We start from the raw sequence: 6,168 nt of genomic DNA on the forward strand, positions 1-6,168 counted from the left end.
TATAAAACAAAACCCCCAAAATTAATGGTTGTCATGGAGACATATTTTATGGCGCTTCAGTCACACGCACTTTGATGGGTTATGAAGTCCCAGCGGGGATGGCTGCACTCCTCTTGAAGTAGGCTCTCCACGCACTCCTAGTATTGATATTTCTAAGCATGGCTGCTGGCCTCATGCATTTGATTTATGTCTACCTATGGCTGAGCTCACAGATCACTTTCCTGAACTAAATGTGTGATTACTAATACTATACAAATTCATACCTGCGCAGAAGGTTTTAAAAAGCTGATTTAAGCAAGATTTCTCATAACCATGTAAGTTGGCTTTATTGTAACCAGAGAAAATTATCAAGCTTTACATCTTAACTATTTAGTAGATTTGATAAAAACAAGAAAGTGGATATGGTAAAGTATTATTGATCCATTAGGCAATTAATTCCAAATGGGATTAATAGCATAGAAACATAAGCAAGTAACAACATCTTCCAGTGTAATCTCTCCTGTGAACAGCCTCAAGACATGTCTTTTCTTTTCTTAAAGATTCATGTATTTATTTGAAAGGCAGAATTACAGAGAGAGAGGGAGAGACAGAGAGAGAGAAATCTTCAGTCTTCTGGTTCACTCCCCAAATAGCTGCAAACAACCAGGTCTGGGCCAGACAGGAGCTAGGAGCTAAGAGCTTCTTCCAGGTCTCCCACATGGATGCGGGGGCCCAAGCACTTGGACCATCTTCCTCTGCTTTCCCAGGCACATCAGCAGGGAGCTGAATTGGAAATGGAGTAGCCAGTACTTGAACCAGCACCTATATGGTATGCCTGGGTGGTAGGCAGTGTCTCTACCCACTATGCTACAGTGCCATCCCCTTGGCCAGAGCACTTTACAGTCCAGGTGATTTCTTCTGTCATCAAGGACTCTTTAAAACCCAAATGCCCTTTAGAAACTTGCCACTTGTGTTATGAAAAAAAAAAAAGTTTTGCATCTGATCAGAGTAAAAAAAAATTATGTGGTGAAATTACATTAGAAAATGCTGAGTCAAAGTTAACCTACTTCTGAACTGCCCACAGCCTTAAGAATCTCCAGGGAAGGTTCAAGGATGCTCCATTTCCCCAATTCATTCCATCCAAGGATCAGAGACGTGTGAGGCTGACAGGACACCCTGAGGGAAATGTGTTGGCCTTGCTAGCAAACCCTCCAGCTGTCCAGGCAAAGACGGCTGCTACAGGTCTGCAGGACGCAGTGGGACCAAAAGCGGAAGGCTTGAAGAAACCTCATTTCCCCGTGCCCTTTCTGTGGCCCTCCCTTGGCAGGTGTGAGGTGCTTAAATGCACTTGGGAGGGCTGAGGGAACTCGCAGCCCGGCTCGGGGAGAGGCTGCTCCAAGTGGGCATCTTGAGCCACTCTACCGCTACCTGGAGAGGAGCATGGCACTCTTCTCACTCTCTTCTCCCAACGATGCGCAGGCAAATCTGGAGGGCCTGCTGATTGCGTCTCGCCTGGGAATTCTCCAGGTTCTTGAGGCGTAAGGGCAGTTCTTGTCTTATAAGACTTGAAAGTGAACCCAATTTGGAGTTAGTTAGAACTTGCTAAGAAAAAGAATATGATATTAGGAACCAAAGTGACCATTTAATATTAGAAAGTTCATTTAAAATGAGAAAAGAAATCACAACAAATTAATTTTTTATTATTTTATTATTTTTTTAAATTTAATTTTTTAGCTTCCCACAGCCACTGAATCTTTTTTTTAAGATTTATTTATTTATTTTTTTGAAAAGCAGAATTACAGAGAGGCAGAGGCAGAGAGAGAGAGAGAGAGAGAGGTCTTCCATCCGCTGGTTCATCCCCATATGGCTGCAACAACCAGAACTACCCTGATCTAAAGCCAGGAGCCAGGAGCTTCTTCCAGCTCTCCCACGTGGGGGCAGAGGCCCAAGGACCTGGACCATCTTCTATTGCTTTCCCAGGCCATAGCAGAGAGCTGTATAGGAAGTGGAGCAGCCGGGACTTGAACTGGCGCTCATATGGCATGCCGGCAGCTGCAGACTGGGGCTTTAACCTGCTGTGCCACAGCGCCAGCCCCAACAAATTACATTTTGAAACCAATAAATACCAGTAAAGAAAAATCCCAAATCCAGAAATACAGCATGGATTTTACTAATTGCCTTCATACCTCTATATTTTAAGAATATTTTTGCTACATGCTTGTTATTTGCCTTTTCCTATCATGATTTCACACTTCTCTAAAAAGATTTATTTATTTATTTGAAAGTCAGAGTTACAGAGAGAGAGGGACAGAGAGAGAGAGATCTTCTATCTGCCAGTTCACTCCCCAAATGGTCGCAATGACTGGGGCTGGTCAGGCCAAATCCAGGAGACTGTAACTTCCTCCAGGTCTCCCAGGTGGGTAGCAGGGGCCGAAGCACTTGAGCCATCCTCTGCTGCTTTCCCAGGCCATTAACAAGAAGCTGGATTGGAAGTGGAGCAGCCAGGGCATGAACCAGTGCCAATATGGGATAGTGCTGGCTTTACCTGCTAGGCCACAATGCCAGCCCCATGGTTTCATATTTTAAAAGAACATTTTACGTAGACCAAGAAGAGAATCTAGGCTTTGTGCTACCAAGTTCTTATTATTGGTAGCTTAGAAAAGTTTCTTTTAGCATCATAACTTATGGAAAATGTCATGAAAACATTGCAGAGTATTGTCAAGTTTTGGAAAACTTTTGCCTAATTTCTTTCATTTATCAGATTTCAGAACATCTCACGCTTTCTTGTGGGTGACTAATGGCACCACTTTGGATTGAAGACACTAGTTAAATAGTTTGTCATCAATGTCCTGTCCTAGCAGTTTGAGAACGAGCTTTTCTGCTTGGCCCGGGCCTCTGCACAGAGGCATGGGTTGAGTTAGCACAGTGGGTGCCAGGAATTTTCCTGAACATGATTCCTACACCTCGACAACTCACACTCACCCCACCAGACACAGAAGTGCCTGTGAATCTCCTAAATATATCCCACTCAATTGAAACGGAATGTGTCCTTAGTTTAACTTCCTCTTAGCCTGATCCAAACCCACGCCACCCCAACAACCCTTGTGTTGTATTATGAGGGTGTGGAAGTCAGAATGGAAAAGAGCAGTGGGGCTAAGTGATTGGCGTTACCAAGTCTGACAAGGATATATGACCTTGTGAACATAGTGCCAGGATGTACCCCTCTCTGAAGGAGGCTCCGGATGAATCTCTTTGCAAAGTTTATCTGGCACTTTATCCCTTTATCATTTCTTCCTGCTCAGAACTCAGATGCAGTGGTGGAGCTGAGGCAGCCATCTTATGACCACAAAAGAACAACGTCAGGGAAGAAGCCAAATGCTGAGATAGAGGCGTGGTCTGTTGTCACTACACTTCTTGGCACATAAAAAAAAAAATTGCCATGTTTCCTGTTACTTGGTAATGGGCTGTGATCATAATTTGGAATACTTCCTGTGATTCTGATTTTGAGCGAAGGATCCAGAGGGCAAGACTTCTTTTGCTGCTTCCTGTGAAACTTTGAGCATTAAAAAAAAAAAAAAAAATTGTTGGCCTATGCAATGAATAATGTATATTTTTTCACAAGTCTTTTCTCAAGGACATTTTAAAATCAGGAAACAGGGACAGGCATTTGACCTAACAGTTAAGACACTGGTTGGGATGCTCATATCCCAGATAGAAGTGTCTGGGTTCCAGTCTCAATTCTGTTCCCAATTCCACCTTCCTGCAGTGCATACCCGGGGCGGTGGGGGTGGGGAGCAGGCCATGATTGCTCAGGTGGCTGTGTCCTTGCCACCCATGGGGAAGACCTGGCTGAGCACCCAGCTTTGGCCCTGGCCCAGTCCCAGCCAATGTGGGGGAAGTGAGCCAGTGATTGTGAGCTCTATCTGTCTGCTTCTCAGATAAAGAAATAAAGATTTTTTTTTTAAGTTTAAATCAGGAAATATTTGAAGCCTTAAAATTATATAGTATGGGGCCAGCTTTGTGGCATAGCAGGTTTAGCCGTTGCCTGCAATGCCAGCATCCCATATGGGTGCCAGTTCATGTCTTGGCTGCTCTAGTTCCAATCCAGCTTCCTGCTAATGGCCTGGGAAAGACAGCAGAAGATGGCCCAAGTGCTTGGGCTCTTGAACCCACATGGGAGACCTGGAAGAAGCTCCTGGCTTCCACCTGACTCAGTGCTGCCCTTTGTGGCCATCTGGGGAGTGAACCAGAAGATGGAAGATTTTTTTTGTGTGTCTGTGTGTTTCCTCTGTCTATAACTCGGAAATTTCAAAACAAATATTTTTAAATTACATACTATTAATATTTGAATTGCATGAAGATTTTATTTAGGATATGATATTAATTTAGGATGATTTTCATGGTTGGCTTTTACATCATAATCTTTATTTTGTTCTTTTGTAAAATAGAAATCTTTTTTTACATATTTATTTTATTTATTTATTTGAAATGCAGAAAGAGAGAGAGAGAGATCTGTCTGCTAGTTCAGTCCCCAAGTGGCCACAACAGCCAGATCTGGGCCAAACTGAAACTTGGCACTAGGAATTCTATCCTGGTCTGGGGCCCAAGTACTTAGGCTGTCGTCTACTGCTTTTTCAGGTGCATTAGCAGGAAGTGAGTCAGAAGGAAGGTAGCAGGGACTCAAACTGGAGCTCTGATACAGAAGGTGCGCACTGGGAGCAGCAGTGTAACTGGCTGTGCCACAACGCTGGCCCCAGTTATTGGTTTTCATTAAACACAAATGATGCCACTGCGTTTGTTGTAATTTCTTTGTCTGTAATGGGCAAAATATCAAATGTTATACCTATGAGGTGGTTTGCTCAGGTGTTAATGTGCTTATTAGGATCCCATAAAATAAGTGTTTAGGTGTGTCCAGAATCATTGCTTAAGCTAACGGACTTGAGGCTGTTTTCAGGGTAATACTTGAGGACTGATCATGATTCTCCTGGGAACCTACCAGGTATTCTTCACCTAGATCAGATACAAGAGATGAGTGAATGTCACCTGAACTTTACACTATGCTTAAGTGCTCCTTGTAATGCCGTGCGACCTATTTTTATATTTCATGCTTCACAAATGGGTTCCTGCTCTTTGCCCCTCCTGTGACTTTGCAATTTAGTCCAGAGTTCACGGTGTGTACTATCTCCTTCCCCTCAATGGAAGTTGCCTTTTGTTGTAGAATGTACTTCATTCTTTTATTGTAAATAATTTTCTACTTACACTCTGTTACTTATTCATTCAGCAAACATCGAATGAGTGACTCTATATAGCAGAGGCAATTAGAGGCCCTGCAGAGCAGCCAGGCACTTGCCCTCAGAAGCTGGCTCTCCAGAGGAAGCAGACAGACAACACAGGAAGTTGTTTTGAAAGTAGGAATGGGAGGGGGGAATGGTGGGGAGCTGGTTTCCCAAAAATCACCATGGGAGGTGATCACCAGCAACTCAAAAAAATTGCCCACCTGATGGAAATGGTCTTGTGCCCATTTCTCTTTCTCCTCCTCCTCCTCCTCCCCTTCTTTCTCCCCACCCCCTTCTCCTTCTTTTAAAAGATTTGTTTATGGGGCTGGCGCTGTGGCATAGCAGCTAATGCTGTCGCCTACAGTGTTGGCATCCCACATGAGCACTGGTTCTAGACCTGGCTGCTCCACTTCCAATCCAGCTCTCTGCTGTGACCTGGGAAAGCAACAGAAGGTGGCCCAAGTCCTTGGGCCCCTCCACCTGCATGGGAAGACCTGGAGGATTCATTTATTTGTTTGAAATGCAGATTTGCACAGAGGAGGAGACACTCACATGCATGTGCACACACACACACACAGATGGAGATCTTCCATCCACTGGTTCACCTCCCAAATGGCTGCAAAGGCCCAGGCTGGGCCAAGCCAAAGCCAGGAGCCAGAAGCTGCTTTCAGGTTTCCCATGTGCATGATGGGGACCCAAGCACTTGGTTCATCTCCTGCTGCTCTTCCCAAGCCATTAGTAGGGAGCTAGATCAGAAATGGAGCAGCCAGGCCTCGAACCAGTGCTCATAGGAGATGCTGGTGTCTCAGGTGCTCAGCCCTCTGTACCACAACGCTGGCCCCATTGTGGGCTCTTGTTAAAGGTCTTTCTTATGTCCTGGATGTTCTCTGATCAGCTCATGGATGGCACTGAT

This window comes from Oryctolagus cuniculus, chromosome 3, assembly GCF_051225735.1.
Source record: "Oryctolagus cuniculus isolate XC-2025 breed Fujian yellow rabbit chromosome 3, ASM5122573v1, whole genome shotgun sequence".
Taxonomy (NCBI): domain Eukaryota; kingdom Metazoa; phylum Chordata; class Mammalia; order Lagomorpha; family Leporidae; genus Oryctolagus; species Oryctolagus cuniculus.